At 40.3% G+C, this 21,214-nt stretch overlaps 1 protein-coding gene and 1 non-coding gene across 4 annotated transcripts in view; both read right to left on the bottom strand.

Annotated features, from left to right (window-relative positions):
- TENT4B (terminal nucleotidyltransferase 4B) overlaps positions 1–21,214 on the bottom strand; it is an 84,950-nt gene that overhangs the window by 33,114 nt on the left and 30,622 nt on the right. The window lies entirely within an intron of this gene.
- On the bottom strand, positions 471–575 carry LOC128580084 (U6 spliceosomal RNA). Its single transcript, XR_008378436.1, has one exon. It is a non-coding gene; the product is annotated as a U6 spliceosomal RNA (small nuclear RNA).

The raw sequence follows: 21,214 nt of genomic DNA, 5'->3' as shown, positions 1-21,214 counted from the left end.
AAAAAAAACGAAAAAAAGAAAGAGGTTGCTGTAAGCTATGACACCATGGCATTCTTTCTACCCAGGGTGATGGAGTGAAACTGTATTTCAAAAAAGAAAAAAAAAAGCCCTCCTTTTGTTTCTGTAACTCAGGGCCAACATCCACTATCACTCAGAGCAGCTTGGGGTGTAAGTCTGGACTCTGCCACAGCTCATTTTTACTACGTATTTTCTGCCTTCCTCCTCTTCCTGTTTTCAGTTTCCATTAGTTAACATAGTCATTAAAGAAAAGAAAACTCACTGAGAGCTTAAAGGTTTCTCCCAAAGAATCAATTTCACAATTCCAGTGCTAGGCTTTGAAGCCATACAGATGTGACAAAAGTGTCTCCTACACTTCCCCAGCTGGGCTTTGGAAGGGCCTGGCCCAGACAAAGATCTAACTTCTGCATAAAACTTCCCATTTTTCTTTCTTTCTTTTCTTTCCTTTTTTTTTTAATATGGAACGCTTCATAACTGTGCGTTCCTTGCACAGGGGTCCATGCTAATCTTCTCTGTATCATTCCAATTTTAGTATTATGTGCTGCCAAAGCAAGCACAGAACTTCCCATTTTTCAATGAGCTCTTACCTATTCTTTGATTCAATGATCTACAATAATTCTGTGAGGCAGACCAGGCACATTAACTTCCAACAGAAAATATTTTGATGGGACAAACTGATTTCCCTTATATCACACTGAAAATCAACGACAGGACCGAATCTGAAAAGCAGATCTCCTCACTTGAACACTAGGTCCTTACCACTAGGACCACAGAGTTAAAATTACCTTCCCGGCTCTGACTCTTCTACTGAGTGACCTTTCAAAAGTTATCCAGACTCCTCATTCTCAGTCTGTGTCCTGTAAACAGGGAAGTTCATGCCCACTCCAGGCCTCCATGCAGCAATGTCCCCGCTGACCCTCTGGCTTCAGCAGCCACAAGACTCCATGAACTCACATGCACAAGGGTGATGAGAGTATGTGGTCATTCCTCTAGGATAGCTCACCGAGCAGAGCGGCCCTCCTCCTCATCTTTCAGACATCCTTCACTTCTCCTTATTACCTCCATTCCCACATTTGTGGAAAGCAATGACATGCCAAGGCTGAGCCAGGCCTGGTCTAATCACTTAATCCCTGTCACATCAGACACACGTTCCTTAGGGCTTCCAGGACTTGCTGCTCTGGGCTTACCACTTCTTTACCAGCCTGACTCCATTAGCCTTGGCCCTTTGTCTGAACCCCACAAGCTAACTCCAAAGGATTTCTACAAAGGCCCCAAGTTTCAGGTGGTTCCACACTGCCTCTAACACACCCTAACTGCTCTCTACCAAAGGTAAGCAAACCACACCCAATGGCCAAACTAAGCAAACGTGGGTTTGGGTATATACAGCCCACAAGAATGTTTTTACATTTCTAAATAGTTGAAAAGAAGTCAAAGGAAGAATTATACTGGGGATACATGAAAATTACGTACAATTCGAATTACAGTGAATGTAAATAGCTTTACTGACACAGAGCCAGGCTCATTCACTTACATATTGTCAATGGCTACTGCTTTCTCAGTAGAGTACTTGAGACAGGGACCACAGAGCCAACAAAGTTTTAAATATCCACTATCTTAACAGGAAAGATGCTGACCTCTATTTGTATGCAGGTTCCATAACAAATTCAGGAGTAATCTGATGGACCCAGCCTACCAAGTCACAATGCATAATTCTCTGCATTGCCTTGTACATTATTCAGGGGCAAAGAAATCTATAAAATTAGATTTATAGTTAGTGCTATAGTAACAATTGTCTCTACACTCCATATTCCCATCCCATTTCGTAGCAAAAGGTCAAATGATTTTCTTTTTTTAAGAGACAGGATCTCACCCTGTCACCCAGGCTAGAATGCAGTGGCATGGTCACAGTCGACTGTAACCTTGAACCCATGGGCCAAGCAATCCTACCACTTCAGCCTCTTGAGTGTAGCTAGGAATACAAGCACACACCAGCATGGCTGGATAATTTCTAATTTTTGTAAAGAAGGGGTATGTTGCCCAGCCTGGTCTTGAATGCCGAACCTCAAATGATCCTTCCACCTCAGGTCCCCGTTGTTATATGCTTGAGCCACTATTATTTTTAAAAGGTTCAGCATTAACAGCTAAGTGCTTAGTTATAGATGAAAATTCTAAATAAATTTTAAAAGTAATCATTAGCATGGCTATCAAAAAGACCAAAAAAAAGGAAGTATTGTCAAAGATGTGGAGAAATTGGAACCCTTATACATTCCACTGTAGGAATGGGAAATAATACATCTGCTGTGGAAAACAGTATGACAGTTCCTTAAACACTAGACATGGAATTACCATATGATCCAGTATTAAAGAAAACTCACTGAGAGCTTAAAGGTTTCTCCCAAAGAATCAATTTCACAATTCCAACACTAGGCTGGTTCACTTCTGAGTATATACCCAAAAGAATTGAAATCAGGGACTCAAGCGGATATTTATACATTCCCAGTAGCATATCTGTGATAACGAATAGGTCAGAGCAACCTAAGTGTCCACTTACCAAAGGAGAAACAGATGAATGGAGAAATAAAATGTGACATACACATACAATGAAATATCATTCAACCTCAACATGGAAATTCATATAACACTGACAGGCTCAAGGACATAAAGCTAAGTGAAATAAGCTAGTCACAAAAAGACAAACACAGTTGTTTCCTCTCACATGAGTTACCTAAAGTAGTAAAATCTGTCACAGAGGCAGAAAAGCAGAATGATGGTGGCTGCTAAGGGGGAGGGTGGGAAGAGTGAGGAGTTGGTGTTTACTGGATATAGAGTTTCAGTCGGGGAAGAGGAAAGCGTTCTGGAGACTGATGGTGGTGACAGCCGCATAGCAATGTCAATGTTCTTAATGCCACCGCACTGTACACTTAAAAATGGTTAAGACAGTAAATTTTATGTAATGTAAAATTTTGTCACCATTTAAAACAGCATTAAACATGTACTGCTCTTTAAAAAAAAGAGGCCAACAGTTCACTTAGATATCATAGCTAATAATCAGCAGAGACCCGCTACTGAAGAACAAGTCCTCTCCTGCATCAATCATAGCAATGTTATTTCACACAAAACCTCTTCATCTGGGAAAAGAAGTACCAAAAATACCATTTCTTGGGCAGCACCCGTAGCTCAGTGGGTAGGGCACTGGCCACATACCCCAAGGCTGGCAGGTTCAAACCTGGCCCCGGCCTGCTAAAACAACAGTGACAACTGCAACAAAAAAATAACTTGAGCGTTGTGGTGGGTGCCTGTAATCCCAGCTACTCGGGAGGCTGAAGCAAGAGAACAGCTTGACCCCAAGAGCTGGAGGCTGCTTGAGCTGTGATGCCACAGCACTTTACCCAAGGCAACATAGTGAGACTCTGTCTCAAAAAAAAAAAAATTTATTTTTCTTAATGAATATGATCCTAATTTTTTTGACACAAATTCAGAAAATCATTAAATTTTTAATAAAAATATTGAATCACATCCTGGAAATTAGATTAGGATAGCACTTTATGTCATGCATAAAAGATAAGTACTGTTTGATTTTCAGTATTTTATATAGGAGTTCATGCTGGTAACAAACACATTACATGGAGGAACGTTCCAACAAGAGTATGAAAGGGATTTCCTCATAAGAGAGGACCCAGGGCCTCAATTTTAGCCATTTTGCCCCCAGACCTATCAGAAGAGGTCAGAGGTTCTTTCCTTAAAAAAAATTCGGAAAAAGTTATCTTCAAGTAGAAACAAGTGCCAAAAGCATTTATAATCAAAGAAACATGGAGCTTCCTCCTTTGCAGCTTTATCACTCCGTAACATACTTGCAATATTTTAAAACCAAATTGACACAGTGACAATTCAGTTGAGAATTTAACAGTAAGAAGACAAGGTATTCCAGAATCAGGTAAAGCACATAAAATAACTAATGTAGTAAAAGTCAAGATGACAGAATTTTGGCAGTAAAACTATTTTTATTTGTTTTTTTTTTTTTCAAGACAGAATCTCACTATGTTGCCCTTGGTAGAGTGCTGTGGCGTCACAGCTCACAGCAACCTCCAACTCCTGGGCTTAAGCAATTCTCTTGCCTCAGCCTCCCAAGTAGCTAGGACTACAGGCGCCCGCCACAATGCCTGGCTATTTTTTGGTTGTAGTTGTCGTTTGGTGGGCCCGGGCTGGATTCAAACCCACCACCTCCTGTGTATGTGGCTGGCGCCCTACCCGCTTGAGCTGCAGGTGCTAAGCCAGTAAAACTATTTTTAAATACAAGCATCACATCTAAGATGAAAAATATCAGCTTTTATTTTGGCTATATTCAATGTAAACAAGAATGAGATATAAGTAATAAAAATAAACAGTAAGAAAAGCTGAAGTTACAACTGAAGAAAGAAAAAGTAAGATTCCCAAATCTACCACCTGGAAGAGCAGAAGCAATACAGATAGCAGACAGGAGTGGGATGCCCTATATTTTTTTAATTTATTTTTTATTGTTTAGAGATAGGAGTCATCCAGCCTGTAGTGTAGTGGTTCCATCGTAGCTCACTGTAACCTTGACTCCTGGGAAGTGATCCCTCTGCCTCAGCCTCATGAGTAGCTGGGACTACAGGTATGTACCACAACACCTGACCTCTTTTTTTTTTTTTTTTTAATTTGGAGACAGGGTCCCACTATGTTGCCCAGCCTGGTCTTGAACTCCTGGCTTCAAGTGATCCTCTTAACCTTGGTCTCCCAAAATACTAGGGTTAGAGACATGAGCCACTGCGTCTGGCCTGAAATGCCTTAAAATGATTACTATGAAAAAGAGAAAAACAAAACAAGCTCCTCCTGTCAAACCAGAAAGTCAGTTATCTCTATCCTAACTGTTTTGTTCTGAATAGACAGAGATAGGGTCTTACTACATTGCCCAGGCTGGCGTGCCACAGCTATTTGCAAGTTCAATCATAGCGCACTATAGCTTTGGACCTCCTGGGCTCAAGCAACCCTCCTGCCTTAATGAGCCTCCTGTAGAACTTGGGACTACAGGCACATGCAACTGTGCCAAACTTAACTGTTTAAATTTGGGGGGGGGGGGAATAAACATATAAGCAGCAATAAGGAACTGCAACATTTCTCAACATTAAGAAATGTCTCAAAGTGGATCTGCAGAAACTTCTCCAGGTCCATACATTCTCTACAAGGATATTTAAACTGTGTGTTTCCATTTCAAAATTATGCTAAAAACATTAGCACAAGCCTATTCTGGATCATTCAGATGCTTCCCTGGAAACACAGAGCCACCCAGAGATTTCCTAGCCCATGTGTGCTGTTGTGTCTACCCATCAGGGTCAGGCGAAACAAGAGGTTTTTGATTGACATGCACAGGTCTGACCCCTGCATAATACACACCTGCCAAATGAAGGGCAAAAGGCACCCTGCAAGGTTTTACAGCTTTCAGAATACAAAAAAGTGATGCGGGAGCTGAGTCACCCCATGGCAAGGTAATAAAGGCACTCCCAAAGCCTCCAAGTCAGCTACCACACAGGCAACTCTATACTCATGATGATAGCAGCAATTTGAATAAAACATCATCTGCTTTATAAAATAAATGGGTTTTGTCATTTATCTGCTTAATTTATGAATTTTTTTCTTTCTACACTTAAAGATTTTTAAGTTTAAACTTGTGAGCATTCTTAGTTACATAACATTATAATAAAAATAACTTCAGTGAGGACACTAAGACCATTCAGTAGGGAAAGGACAGTCTTTTCAACAAATAATGCTAGAAAAACTGGATAACCACATGGAAAAGAATGGAGTTTGACTCTTACCTTAACCACATACAAAAACTAACTCAAAATAGATCAAAGAGCTTTAAGTTAAGAGCCAGAGCTATCGAAATCTAGGAAGGTAACACTGAGAATATGCTTCAGGACGTTGTACGCGAGCAATCTGTCGAAGGTGACACCAAATGCACAGACAACAAGAGGAAAAATAAACTGGAAATGCATCAAAAGGCACCGTTAAGAGAGTAAGAAGAATCACAAAATCCCAAAACCAGATAAGTTGGTGTGGATGTGGAGAAAAGGGAACACTTCTACACTGCTAGGGGGAATGAAAACTAATATGTTCCTTTTGGAAAGATGTTTGGAGAACACTTAGAGATGTAAAAATAGACCTGCCATTCGATCCTACAATTCCTCTACTAGGTATATACCCAGAAGACCAAAATTATTGCAGCCCAATTCATAATTGCTAAGTCATGAAGAAGCCCAAGTGCCCATCGACCTTTAATAAATTGTGGTATGTGTACACCATGGAATATTATGCAGCCTTAAAGAAAGATGGAGACTTTACCTCTTTCATGTTTACACAGATGGAGCTGGAACATATTCTTCTTAGCACAGCATCACAAGAATGGAAGAAAAAGTATCCAATGTACTCAGCCCTACTATGAAACCAATTTACAGCTTTCAAATGAAAGCTATAACCCAATTATAGCCCAAGAAGAAGGGGAAAGAGGAGAGGGACAGGAGAGGAGAGGAGGGGAGAGAATGGGGGGAGGTGGGTAATTGGTGGGACCACACCTACAGTGCATCTTACAAGGGTACATGTGAAATTTACTAAGTATAGAATATAAATGTCTTAACACAATAACTAAAAAAATGCTGTGAAGGCTATGTTAACCAGTTTGATGAAAATATTTCAAATTGTATATAAAACCAGCACATTGTGCCCCATGACTGCATTAATGTACACAGCTATGATTTAATAAAAAAAAAAAAAAGAGTAAGAAGATAGGAAATATTTCCAAATTATATATCTAAAAGGGACTAAATCTAAAATATACTATGTATGAATAACTCCTACAACTGAACAAAAAAAAGCAATTCAATTTAAAAATAGACAAAGGACTTAAATAGACACTTGTCCAAAGAAATTCAATGAGGCTGGGCGTGGTGGCTCATGTCTGTAATCCCAGCACTCTGGGAGGCAGAAGCAGGTGGATTGCTTGAGCTCACAGGATCTAGGCCAGCCTGAGCAAATCCGAGACCTAGTAGTCCCAGTTACGCAGAGGCTGAGGCAAGAGGATCATTTGAGCCCAAGAGTTTGAGGTTGCTGTGAGCTGTGACACCACGGCACTCTACCAAGGGCAACAAGTGAGACTCTGTCTCAAAAAAAGAGAAGAAACTCAATGTTAGTCATTAGAGAAAAGAAAAATGAAAACCATAATGAGATAATCACTTCACACCCACTAAGATGGTTACTTTTTTTTTTGCAGTTTTTGGCCAGGGCTGGGTTTTGAACTCACCACCTCCAGCATACAGGGCCAGCACCCTACTCCTTTGAGCTGCCTGTTACATTTTTAAAAATGAAAAAATAACACATATTGATGAAAATGGGGGAAAAGTGGAACAATCGAACTTCGCTTGTGAAAATGTAAAATGACTTAGCCATAGTGGAAAATAATTTGGCAGTTTCTTAAAGAGTTAAGCACAAGATTCCCGTACTACCCAGCAATTCCACTCCCAGGTATATATGCAAAAGAAATGAAATCAGGGACTCAAATATATGCTACATCAACATTCATAGCAGCATTATCCACAATAGTCAAAAGGTAGAAGCAATACACATGTCTAGCAAAGTTAAACAGAAAAACAAAATGTGGTGTGCACACACAAAGGAATATTATTCATCCGTTTTAAAATGAAACTGGTATGTCCTGTAACATGGATGAAACTCAAAATTATTTCAAGTGAAAAAAAGCCACACACAAAAGGATAAGTATATGGTACTGTATGATTTCACTTAACATGAGGTACCCAGAATAGGAAAATTCAGAGACAAAGTGTTCACTGCGGGGGTGGGGGGGGGGAGTAGGAAGTGATTGTTTGATGGATACATAGGTTCTGTTTGGGATGATGAAGTTCTGGAAATGGACAGTAGTGACAATTGCACAATAATGTGAATGTACTTAGTGCCAATGAATTATATTCTTAAAAATGGTTAAAATAGTAAATTTCAGCCCAGGTACAGTGGTTCATGCCTATAATCCTAGCACTTTGGGAGGCTGAGGCCAGAAGACCACTTGAGCCTGGGACTTTGAGGTTGCAGAGAGCTATGTATGATGCCACCACACTTTAGTAGCCTGAATGACAAAGGGATATCCCCATCTCAAAAAACAAAGGAAAAAAAAAAAAAAAAAAAAAACCAGGGCAGCACCCATAGCTCAGTGGATAGGGCACCAGCCACATACACCAAGGCAGGTGGGTTCAAACCCAACCCAAGCCAGCTAAAACAACAATGACAACTGCAACAACAACAACAAAAAATAGCTGGGCATTTTAGCAGGCACCTGTAGTCCCAGCTACTTGAGAGGCTAAGGCAAGAGAACTGCTTAAGCCCAAGACTTTGAGGTTGCTGTGGGAGCCTACCTAGGGTAACATCTTGCGACTTTGTCTCAAGAAAAAAAAAAAAGAGCAAATTTTATTTTACGTATATTTTGCCACAAGAAGAAAAACATAAGCTAACATTGGGTATCTGTAAAAATGTTTTATGCAGAACTTAATATAACAAACACTGCTACTACAGAGTTAGAACTTAATATAACAAACACTGCTACTGGGGGTGGCGCCTGTGGCTCAAGGAGTAGGGCGCCGGCCCCATATACCAGAGGTGGCGGGTTCAAGCCTGGCCCTCGCCAAAACTGCAAAAAATAAATAAATAAATAATAAAAATCAAAACACCTGAATTATATTTAAAAACTTTGCTACTACAAAGTTAGAACTTAATACTGCTACTACAAAGTTAGAATTAAAAATTAAACCACTTATGTAATGTTTAAAAATATAGATAATGGACATAAACACAGATGAAACATGGATGAAAGGGCACACAGGAGCCACGCAGGAGTGGTCACCTCTGGGAAAGGAGGAAGGTGGATGAGAGTATTACCAGAGTGTGCAGGTATACCCAAAAAGTTGTGTTCCTTACAGAACAGGCAAGGAGATGGAGGAAAAAGAAAAAGAAACTCAAATTCGTTAAATCCAAGTGGTACACTTAGGGGTTCAAATTGTTACTTTGAATCCATAAAATTTGAAATGACTAAAAATCAAAAGTTTTCCAAACTTCCTATAGACACTCTGAGCAATGAATGAATACATGGCCCCCTGACACAGGGAAATGTTCCACAACTTATTATCAAGAGCACCTTGCACTTGTCTTCCCTCCACTTTCCCCACAGATCTAAAGACTGCCAATTATCATTCACTAGTTATGCTTATCTCCCCCACTAACAGTTTAATTGTCCTACGATTTTTGTTTGCCTCCAGAATTCCTAGAAAACATTAATTCCTAGTAGAAGGTAAAAGCTGCAGCACTTCTATCAATATATAAGCAAGCTTGTATCAGACTGGTAATATGGATAAGACTGGTTCATAACTACTTATTGTATGTAATTGAAACTGTCATTAGTAAAATGTAAACATTCCCACAGAAATCAGAAACCTGGAAGGAACTGCAACTTGGAGCTTGCTACTTTGCCAATCATACCAAGATTATACAAATAATATCACAGTGGAAATAACCCCAGACATTCTGTCTCTCTCTCTTCCGCTCTTCCACACAAGCGCGTGCACACACACACACACACACACACGACTAGATCTCTTTTTCTTCTGTCCTAGTGAAAACACTTTCTCCATCCAACTACATGGAATGTGAGAGCACTTTTTCCATCCAACTACACAGAATGTGAGAGCACTTTTTCCATCCAACTACACGGAATGTGAGAGCACTTTTTCCATCCAACTACACGGAATGTGAGAGCACTTTTTCCATCCAACTACACGGAATGTGAGAGCACTTTTTCCATCCAACTACACAGGCGCACGATGACACTAAGAACTAGAGGTAAGAATATTCCTGGGTATCTACCCAAGAAAACTAAAAATGTACGCTCACACAAATACTTGAGCATGAATGTTCAAAGCAGCAGTACTCATAATAGTCAAAAATTGAAAACCGAAATGTCCATCAAATGATGAATAGATAAAATGTGGTATAACTAAGGAACAGAATATTACTCAGTTATATCAAGGATGAACTACTATAACTGCTACCCAACTGGATAAACCCTGAAAATATTATTCTAAGTGAAAGAAAGGAGACGCAAAAGACCACATACCGTATGATTCCTTTAATATGAAATGTCCAGAATTGTCAAATCTATAGAGATAGAGAGTATGCTGATTGGGTAGGGCTGAGGCTTGGGAGATAAGGGGGTGGGGGGAGATACAGAAGTTTCTTTAGGGGATGATGAAAATGTTCTTCAAACTCTGGTTATGGCAAAAGCCATTAGAACTACACTTTAGGGCAGCGCCTGCGGCTCAGTAGGTAAGGCGCCAGCCCCATATACCAAGGATGGCGGGTTCAAACCCGGCCCCGGCTGAACTGCAACCAAAAAAATAGCCGGGCGTTGTGGTGGGCGCCTGTAGTCCAAGCTACTCGGGAGGCTGAGGCAAGAGAATCGCTTAAGCCCAGGAGTTGGAGGTTGCTGTGAGCTGTATGATGCCATGGCACTCTACCAAGGGCCATAAAGTGAAACTCCGTCTTTACAAAAAAAAAAAGAACTACACTTTAAATGGGTGAACCAGATCTCAGTGCTGTTGTTTAGTTTACAGGCAGAGGAGCTGCCATTACAGTTACTAAATACCTTGTGCGTAAACTTCTACCTTGTATGATATCACAAAGCAAAATAAAAAGACTAGGAGACTATGTTAAGTTAATAAAAAAGAAGCAGCTTGGCACCCGTAGCTCAGCAGCTAGCTGGCCACATACACCAAGACAAGCAGGTTCGAACCCAGCCTGGGCCTGCTAAACAACGACAACTGCAACAACAACAAAATAGCTGGGTGTTGTGGCTAAAGGAGGCTGAGGCAAGAGAATCGCTTAAGCCCAAGAGTTAGAGGTTGGGGCGGCGCCTGTGGCTCAGCGAGCAGGGCGCCGGCCCCATATACCGATGGTGGTGAGTTCAAACCCAGCCCCAGCCAAACTGCAACAAAAAGAAAAATAGCTGGGCGTTGTGGCAAGCACCTGTAGTCCCAGCTACTGGGGAGGCTGAGGCAAGAGAATCGCCTAAACCCAGGAGTTAGAGGTTGCTGTGAGCTGTAATGTCTTAGCACTCTACCAAGGGTGATAAAGTGAGACTCTGATCTCTAAAGAAAAAAAAAAAAAAAACAGTTAGAGGTTGCTGTGAGCTGTGACGCCACGGCACCCTACCAAGGGCGAAATACTGTGACTCTGTCTTAAATAAATAAATAAGGCTTGTACATTATTATGGGAATGTATGATGACTTACACAAACTCAAAACAATTTGATATTTTAGTTAATGGGAAAATTGCCATTTAGAATACATGAGAACACTTGCAGATCACTTTATATTAGGACCCACCCCCACAAGGGATCCAGGCATTCCTGATTTGCTACTTAAAGTATTAAGAGCTTTTACTACACAACAATCTAATCCTAGGCTCCTGATAGCTTCTCCAAGTCATTAGAGTCCATGAATCTGCCTATGTCCAATTCAGCTCCCTCGTGGGCTTTGCTGCTCTCACAGGTTAATCTTTGAGAATCCATACAAGGTCAAAATGCCCTTTTCACCATTAATTTCCTTATCAACAAGCACACATTATATGTCCTTAAATTTAGCCTTAGAGAGCCTTGTCTCATTTTATAGCAAACTATATAGATCTGAACAACTCTTTGGCAGACTCCTCCACTGGAAGACAGAACTGCCCATTTCTGGGACTGCTGAATCTTATCTAACTACTGTATATGTGATCTTCTGGCCAAGGACAAACAGACAATTTTCTAATTGAATGGTCCCAAGTACACTAGTGATTAAGCAAAATGAGAAGAAAAGACTAACATGATAGTGAAACTTCAAAGTGTAACAACACAACAGCACAACACAGTTATACATATCTCAAAAAAACACCCCTATCAAACTCAAAAGGCAAAAATCTCAAAACCACTATACCAAGATAAAAATAAGTAAAATGATAAAACCTAATCTACCTTGGAAAAGCGACAAGGAAACTATAAGTGCTAACATTTTCATTTACTGTTAACCTTCAAGATCATTCTAGACACATATAACAGAAGTCCTAGCAATCTTATTCTGAGGAAGGAGGCCATACTAGCTGAACAGGAAATAATACACGTACATATTCTCCTCACGTCTTAATAGACAATACAGATTTAAATGTCCAAGAGTAGGGAAATGCTTAAACTTTGCATATTTTGTATAGAAAAATACGTCTACACACACACACAGATGCATGTGTAAACTATGTAAATACACAGAAAAAAACAATCACATAAAATGTAAACCAGGAGATGCATTAAGATCTTTCATGTTGGGCCACACCTGTGGCTCAGTGAGTAGGGTGCCAGCCCCATACACCGAGGGTGGCGGGTTTGAACCCAGCCCCGGCCAAACCACAACAAAACAGTAGTTGGGTGTTGTGGCAGGCACCCATAGTCCCAGCTACTCGGGAGGCTGAGGCAAGAGAATTGCCTAAGCCCAAGAGTTGGAGGTTACTGTGAGCTGTGACACCACAGCACTCTACTGAGGGTGACAAAGTGAGACTCTCTTAAAAAAAAAAAAAAGAAAAAAACAACTTTCATGTCACCCTCAGTAGGGCTGTGGTGTCACAGCTCACAGCAACCTCAAATTCCTGGGCTCAAGTGATTCTCTGGTCTCAGCCTCCAAAGTAGCTGGGACTACAGGTGCCTACCACAACACCCGGCTATTTTTTGTTGCAGTTGTCATTGTTGTTTAGCTGGCCCAGGCCGGGTTCGAACCTGCCAGCCTCTGGGTATCTGACTGGCGCCATAACCACTGTGCTACTACGGTCACTGAGCCTTTTTTGTTTTCTTTTCTTTCTTTTTTTTTTTTTGAGATAGGGTCTCTAACCTGGCATAGACTGCAGTGATGTGCTCACATCTCACAGTAACCTCAAACTCTTGGGCTCAAACAATCCTGCCTCAGCCTCTGAAGTAGCTGGGACTATAGGTATACACCACCACATCTCTATTTTATGGAGAGAAAGGGTCTCGCTCTTGCTCAGTTAGTTTTTAACTTCTCAGCTCAAGCAATCCTCCTGCCTTGACCTCCCAAGGGCTAGGGAAAATTATTATTATTATTTTAAAGGTAAGACTATTTTTTTTATTGTTGAAGATTCATTGAGGGTACAATAAGCGAGGTTACACTGATTGCACTTGTTAGGTAAAGTCCCTCTTGCAATCATGTCTTGCCCCCAGAAGGTGGGGCACACAACAAGGCCCCACCCCCTCCCTCCTTCCCTCTCTCTGCTTTTCCTCCCCACCATGACCTTAATTGTCATTAATTGTCCTCATATCAAAATTGAGTACACAGGATTCATGCTTCTCCATTCTTGTGATGCTTTACTAAGAATAATGTCTTCCACTTCCATCCAGGTTAATATGAAGGATGTGAAATCTCCATTTTTTTTAATAGCTGAATAGTATTCCATGGTATACATATACCACAGCTTGTTAATCCATTCCTGGGTTGGTGGGCATTTAGGCTGTTTCCACATTTTGGTGATTGTAAATTCAGCTGCAACAAACAGTCTAGTACAAATGTCTTTATGATAAAAGGGTATTTTTCCTTCTGGGTACATGCCCAGTAATGGGATTGCAGGATCAAATGGGAGGTCTAGCTTGAGTGCTTTGAGGTTTCTCCATATTTCCTTCCAGAAAGGTTGTACTAGTTTGCAGTCCCACCAGTAGTGTAAAAGTGTTCCCTTCTCTCCACATCCACACCAGCATCTGCAGTTTTGAGATTTTGTGATGTGGGCCATTCTCACTGGGGTTAGATGGTATCTCAGGGTGGTTTTGATTTGCATTTCTCTAATAGATAGGGATGATGAACATTTTTTCATATGTTAGCCATTCATCTGTCTTCTTTAGAGAAGGTTCTATTCATGTCTCTTGCCCATTGATATATGGGATTGTTGACTTTTTTCATGTGGATTAATTTGAGTTCTCTATAGATCCTAGTTATCAAGCTTTTGTCTGATTCAAAATATGCAAATATCCTTTCCCATTATGTAGGTTGTCTCTTTGCTTTGGTTGTTGTCTCCTTGGCCGTACAGAAGCTTATCAGTTTAATGAACTCCCATTTGTTTATTTCTGTTGTTGTTGCAATTGCCATGGCAGTCTTCTTCATGAAGTCGTTCCCCAGGCCAATATCTTCCAGTGTTTTTTCTATGCTTTCTTGGAGAATTTTTATTGTTTCATGCCTTAAATTTAAGTCCTTTATACATCTTGAATCAATTTTTGTGAGTGGGGAAAGGTGTGGGTCCAGTTTCAGTCTTTTACATGTGGATATCCAGTTCTCCCAACACCATTTATTGAATAGGGAGTCTTTCCCCCAAGGTATGTTCTTGTTTGGTTTATCGAAGATTAGGTGGTCGTAAGATTTTAGTTTCATTTCTTGGTTTTCTATTCGATTCCAAGGGTCTAGGTCTCTATTTTTGTGCCAGTACCATGCTGTCTTGACCACTATGGCTTTGCAGTACATACTAAAATCTGGTATGCTGATGCCCCCAGCTTTATTTTTATTACTAAGGCCTTAGCTATACGGGGTTTTTTCTGTTTCCATACAAAACACAGAATCATTTTTTCCAAATCTTGAAAGTACAATGTTGGTATTTTGATAGGAATGGCATTGAATAGGTAGATTGCTTTGGGAAGTATAGACATTTTAACAATGTTGATTCTGCCCATCCATGAGCATGGTGTGTTCTTCCATTTGCTAAAATCCTCTGCTATTTCCTGAGGATTTCATAATTTTCTTTATAGAGGTCCTTCGCCTCCTTCGTTAGGTATATTCCTAGGTATTTCATTTTCTTTGAAATTATGGTGAAGGGAGTTGTGTCCTTAATTACCTTAATCATCTTAATTAGCTTAATCATCTTCACTGTTATTGGCGTATACAAAGGCTACTGACTTGTGGACATTGATTTTATATCCTGAAACATTACTGTATTTTTGATGACTTCTAGGAGTCTTGTGGTTGAGTCTTTGGGATTCTCTAAGTATAAGATCATGTCGTCAGCAAAGAGGGAGAGTTTGACCTCTTCTGCTCCCATTTGGATTCCCTTTATTTCCTTGTCTTGCCTAATTGTATTGGCTAGAACTTCCAGCACTACGTTGAATAGCAAAGGTGACAGAGGACAACCTTGTCTGGTTCCTGTTTTAAGAGGAAAAGCTTTCAGTTTTACTCCATTTAGTAAAATATTGGCTGTGGGTTTGTCATAGAGAGCTTCAATCAGTTTTAGAAATGTGCGACCTATGCCTATACTATTCACTGTTCTAATTAGAAAAGGATGCTGGATTTTATCAAATGCTTTTTCCGCATCATTGAGAGGATCATGTGATCTTTATTTTTGCCTCTGTTAATATGGTGGATAACGTTTATGGACTTGCATATGTTAAACCAGCATTGCATCCCTGGGATGAAACCTACTTGATCATGATGAATGACTTTGATGATAAGCTGTAATCTATTGGCTAGGATTTTGTTGAGAATTTTTGCATCTATATTCATGAGTGAGATTGGTCTGAAATTCTCCTTTTTGGTTGGGTCTTTTCCTGGTTTTGGTATCAGGGTGATGTTTGCTTCATAGAATGTGTTGGGGAAGATTCCTTCTTCCTCAATTTTTTGGAATAATTTCTGCAATAACAGGAATAAGTTCTTCCTTGAAGGTTTGATAGAATTCTGGTGTGAAGCCATCTGGACCAGGGCATTTTTTGGTTGGAAGATTTTTTATTGTTTCTTTCATCTCAGTGCTTGAAATTGGTCTGTTCAGGAGGTCTATTTCTTCCTGGCTAAATCTAGGGAGAGGGTGTGATTCCAAATATTGATCCATTTCCTTCACACTGTCAAATTTCTGGGCATAGAGTTTCTAGTGGTATTCAGAGATGATCTCTTGTACCTCTGTGGGATCAGTTGTTATTTTCCCTTTATCATTTCTGATTGAGGTTACTAGAGATTTTACTTTTCTATTTCTCATTAGTCTGGCCAATGGTTTATCTATTTTATTAATTTTTTCAAAAACAAACACCTTGTTTCATTAATTTTCTGAATGATTCTTTTGTTTTCAATTTCATTGATCTCTGATTTGATTTTGGAGACTTTTTTTCTTCTACTGACATTAGGCTTAGATTGTTCTTTTTCCAACTTCATGAGATGGCTTGTGAGTTTGCTGATGCGCTCTCTTTCTCTTTTTCAAATGTAGGCATCTAAAGCGATAAATTTTCTTCTCAAAACTGCTTTTGTAGTATCCCACAGGTTTTGGTAGCTTGTGTCTTCATTGTTGTTATGCTCAAGGAAGTTAATGATTTTCTGTTTTATTTCTTCCTGCACCCATCTGTTATTCAACAGAAGATTGTTTAATTTCCATGTCTTTGTGTGGCGTCGAACGTTTTTGTTAGAGTTGAGTTCCACCCTTAGTGCCTTATGGTCTGAGAAGATTCAAGGTAAAATTTCAATTCTTTTGCTTCTATTGATATTTGTTTTGTGTCCCAGGATATGATCAATTTTGGAGAATGTTCCATGGGGTGATGAGAATAATGTGTATTCTTTATCTTTGGGATGGAGTGTTCTACATGCGTCTATCAAGCACAATTGTTCTAGGGTCTCATTTAAATCTCTTATATCTTTGTTTAATTTCTGTTTAGAGGATCTGTCCAGCTCTGTAAGAGGAGTGTTAAAGTCCCCTGTCATTATGGTATTATCAGTTATCATATTGCTCAGACTGAGTAAGGTCTGTTTCAAGAATCTGGGAGCATTTAAATTGGGTGCATAAATATTTAGAATTGAAATGTCTTCTTGTTGTAGTTTTCCCTTGACCAATATAAAGTGACCATCTTTGTCTTTTTTGACTTTAGTTGCTTTAAATCCACATGTATCTGAAAATAAGATCACAACTCCTCTTTTCTTCTGAATTCCATTTGCCTGAAAATTGTCTTCCAACCCTTGACTCAGAACTTTAATTTGTCTTTTGAAGCCAGGTGTGTTTCTTGCAGACAGCAAATGGATGGCTTGTGTTTTTTAATCCAGTCAGCCAATCTATGTCTCTTCAGTGGGGAATTCAAGCCATTAACATTTATTGAGATAATTGATAAGTGTGGTAGTGTTCTATTCATCTTATTTTTGAGAGTCCATTGCTTTGTTTTACCTTTTGCATCAGTGTGGAGGTTAGTTCTGTCCTTTAATTTCTGAGTTTTTAATTTGCTGCTGATCCGTTGTGATGGTCAGTGTGTAGAACAGGTTGAAGTATTTCCTGTAGAGCTGGTCTTGTGGCGAATTTCCTCAACGTTTGTATATGCATAAATGATTTGATTTCTCCATCAATTTTAAAGCTTAGCTTAGCAGGGTACAGAATTCTGGGCTGGAAATTGTTCTGTTTAAGTAGATTAAAGGTAGATGACCATTGTCTTCTTGCTTGCAAAGTTTCATTACAGAAGTCTGCGGTCAATCTGATGGATTTGCCCCTGTAGGTCAACTGGCACTTACTTCTGGCAGCTTGACGAATCTTTTCTTTTGTCTTGACTTTGGACAGGTTCATCACAATGTGTCTTGGAGAAGCCCGGTTAGAGCTGAGGCGACCTGGGGTCCAATATCCCTCTGAAAGCAGTGTGTCAGAATTTTTGGCGATATTTGGGAAATTTTCTTTTATAATATTCTCTAGTATGGCTTCCATTCCTCTGGGGCATTCTTCTTCCCCTTCTGGAATTCCTGTAACTCGTATGTTGGAATGCTTCATAAGGTCCCATAATTCTGACAGTGAACGTTCTGCTTTCTCTCTCTTCTTTTCTGCCTCTTGTAGTATCTGAGTTATCTCAAGAACTTTGTCTTCTACCTCTGACATTCTTTCTTCTGCATGGTCTAACCTGCTGCTGATACTTTCCATTGCATCTTTAAGTTCCCTAATTGACTGTTTCAGTTCCTTCAGCTCTGCTATATCCTTTCTATATTTTTCATATCGTTCATCTCTTATTTGATTCTGTTTTTGGATTTCCTTTTGGTTATTTTCCACTTTATTAGCAGTTTCCTTCATTTTTTCCATCATTTCCTTCATTGTTTTCATCATGTGTATTCTAAATTCCCTTCTGTCATTCCTAACATTTCTTCATTGGTGGAATCCTCTGCAGTAGCTACCTCATGGTCCCTTGGAGGGGTTGTTCTGGACTGGTTCTTCATATTGCCTGGAGTTTTCTGCTGATTCTTCCTCATGAGTGATTTCTTTTGTCTGTTTCCTTGCCCTAATTTTCCTTTCACTTCCTCTTGCTCTTTAAGTTCCTGTGCCTGTGGACTGAGGTTTCGATGAGTCCTTTTGGTATAGGACCAGTAGGATGAGAAGGTTGAAAAGCAAGAAGGGATGAAAGAAAGAAGGAAAGAATGAAAAGAAAATAGAGAAAGGAGAGGGGGTGGGTAAAAGGAATATTGACAAATAGAAGAGAGGCACAGAAAGAGGGAGACAGAGCAATACAGGTGTACAGTAGGGTACTGTGACACAACCTTAAAAAATCCCAACTTCTGGCGGTGCCCTTGAGGTCAGCAACTCTTTGCTAACTTGATCAGACACAGTACCCCACCTCCACCAAGTAGAGAGGAAAGACAAAAATGCTATAAATCAAACCAAAACAAGCAAATAGAAAACTTTATGGGATAAAATTGGGTGAAAAACCAAATAAAGGGGTAGAAACACTAGCAAAAATGAAGTTCTAGTTATTGTAAAAGGCAGCAATGGGAAATTGTACTTATACTAGAAAACTGGAGAAAGACAAGAAAAAATCTGTACAGAAAAGGTTGAAATTAAAAAACAAAACAACAACAGCAACATCAAAATAAACAAAAAACAAACAAAAAAAATAATAAAAAACAACCAAAAACAAAGCAGTATATATATATCTTGTTGAATATTGTCTAGGCAACAGGTGGTCTTCTGAGGTATGAGATGTTAATTACAACGTTGATACGACTGGTGGCCTCCGCTGATTTCTCAAACCCAACAGGGTAGACACCCTAAGTCTCTCTTCAGCCCTTGTAAAAGGCACTTTAAGCTTCTAAACTTGCTAACCAGAACCTTTCCCAGGAACATGTTTGTCACTGGAATCACTGCTGAAGTGGCTATCCACTTACCCAGTGTGCCAAAACCAGTCTCACTCTGTCCCTGAGGGTTAGGGCTGTAAGGCGGCTCAGACCCTGCCTTTAGGCTGCTCAGTCACTAGGTTACTAGGTCCCGCCTGAGCCTTGCTCTGCAACCCCTAGGGCAGACCTTGTTGGGGCAGTTTTCTCACAATGGCTCCCTGCAGCCCTCAGCCAAACACTATTAGCTCCATCCGGCTCAACGGCTCAGTCTGGGGTCCCAGACAACGCCCAAAGTTCTCCGCACTCCTGCTCAAGCTCTCCCCAAGGCAGTTCAACTGAGCGCCAAGTCCAAAAACACCAAACAGTTCACAGGTAAGGCCTTTCCGGTTTGCAGTCTTGCTGCTGCTGCACTTAACAGCTGTCGGCGGGATTAGACCAATCGAACACACACGATTACTTGTCAGTTTTGCACTGTTTTTGTCCTCCTCTTGGTGTCCAGAAGTCTCTCGCTGACTCCCTGTATCCTCAAAGGGATGATTATAGGTAGATCCCACCAGCCAGAGATGCCTGGAGTCTTATCTCCCCAGACTCACGGTGCCCAGATGCAAGGAAGCTGTTACTCGGGCACCATCTTGCTCTCCCCTCCGGGGAAACATTTTTTAAAAATAGATCTTTTACAATAATGCGGATCTAAGAGTTTATTTAGTCTTCATAATTATAAATGGTTCTTTAAAATTCTTGGAACTTTGGCTTGTTACTTTATACTCAAGTTGAACAAATATAAAAGAAACCTTATTAAATATACAACCTATAATTTCTAACATTCATATGAAAGGCAAGCACCAAAAAATGCAGAACATATCAAATTAAATTCTCTCTTGCTATTTCTTAATTTTTGACACTATTATTCTGGTTATCATGACCTTGTAATCATCTTCACATCACTAACCTAATTCAGTATATATATATATATATTATATATATATATATATATTTTTTTTTTTTGGCCGGGGCTGGGTTTGAACCCACCACCTCCAGCATATGGGACCAGCGCCCTACTCCTTGAGCCACAGGCACCGCCCAGTATATATATATTTTTTGAGACAGAGTCTCACTTTCTTGCCCCTGGTAGTGTGCCAATGGCACCACAGCTCACAGTAACCTCATACTCTTGGGCTCAAGTGATTCTCTTGCCCCAGCCACCCAAGTAGCTGGGACTACAGGTGCCTGCCACAATGCCCGGCTATTTTTTAGAGACAGGGTCTCACTCTTGCTCAGCCTGGTCTTGAACCCATGAACTTGAGCAATCCACCCGCTTAGCCTCCCAGAGTGCTGGGATTATATGTATGAGCCACCGTACCCAGCCCCTAATTTAGTACTTTTTTTTTTTTTTTTGAGACAGTCTCAACCTGTCACCCCTGGCAGAGTGCTGTGGCATCATAGCCCTAGCCCATAGCATCATAGCCACCATAGCAACCTCCAACTTTTGGGCTCAAGTGATCCTCTTGCCTCAGTTTTTTCTTTCTATTTTTAGTAGAGACAGGGTCTCACTTTTGCTTAGGCTGGTCTTGAACTCGTGAGCAAAAACTATCCACCCGCCTCGGCCTCCCAAAGTGCTGGGATTACAGGCACAAGCCACCACGCCCAGCCCCTAATTCAATATTTTTAATAAAATGTTTTTGGCAGCGCCTGTAGTGTTGTGATTAAGGTGCTGGCCACATGCACCGGGGCTGGCAGGTTCAAACTTGACCCAGGCCTGTTGGACAACAGTGACAACTACAACCAAAAAATAGCCAGGCATTGTGATGGGCATCTGTAGTCCCAGCGACTCAGGAGGCTGAAACAAAAGAATCACTTAAGGCCAAAGGTTTGAGGTTACTGTGAGCTGTAACACAATGGCATTCTACCGAGATGGTCTCAAAAAAAAAAAAAAAAAAATTTTTTTTCAAGTCAGTAGCCAGCACATTGCCACTAGGGATGCTCTGCAAGGCCCACTCAAAAAT

Source organism: Nycticebus coucang, chromosome 2 (assembly GCF_027406575.1).
Source record: "Nycticebus coucang isolate mNycCou1 chromosome 2, mNycCou1.pri, whole genome shotgun sequence".
NCBI lineage: Eukaryota > Metazoa > Chordata > Mammalia > Primates > Lorisidae > Nycticebus > Nycticebus coucang.
This window is presented reverse-complemented; position numbering and strand designations above follow the sequence as displayed.